The sequence below is a fragment of the Mesitornis unicolor genome, unplaced genomic scaffold, assembly GCF_000695765.1.
Source record: "Mesitornis unicolor isolate BGI_N332 unplaced genomic scaffold, ASM69576v1 scaffold149, whole genome shotgun sequence".
Classification (NCBI taxonomy): Eukaryota; Metazoa; Chordata; class Aves; order Mesitornithiformes; family Mesitornithidae; genus Mesitornis; species Mesitornis unicolor.
This window is the reverse complement of record NW_010206372.1, coordinates 49,614-50,118: the sequence shown is the minus strand read 5'-3', so window position 1 is coordinate 50,118 and position 505 is coordinate 49,614.

Here is a 505-nt window from a genome sequence, read left to right as displayed (position 1 = left end):
CAACCGGTGTACACAGCCAGGGTGCTCGGCAGGCAGAGGGGGAAGATGGATGGTTTATGGGGCTGATGATGAATTACCCCATCTTCCAGCACTCACAGCTGGGCTGCAGCGGCTGGGATGAGCCCTGCCTCCATGTGTGGCAGCTGGGGAAGAGCAAGAGGATTTGTCTCCTTCCCTCAGCTGCCAAACTCATGGCCCACACCAGAGGGGCAAGCCAGGCCTCCCAGAAAGCCCAAATGCCCTCAAAAGTTTCAAGTCAACATTTTATTTCGTTTCTTACTTTGAAAGGGCACAAAAAGTACCTCTTTTGACAGCGTAACAGAAACCGGGTAAGGGGCTCACAAGACGCGGGTGCCGCCCTCAGCCCTCAGGTACAATGGCACGGACGGGAGGGCGGCAAGGGGCCGTATGAGGGGCAAGGAAGCCCAGAAAGGGAAGTGGGGGGCTGCCCCCGTTATTCTGCTCCGGGCCGGCCTTGGCCGGAGCTCAGTCCCCGCTGCCTCCA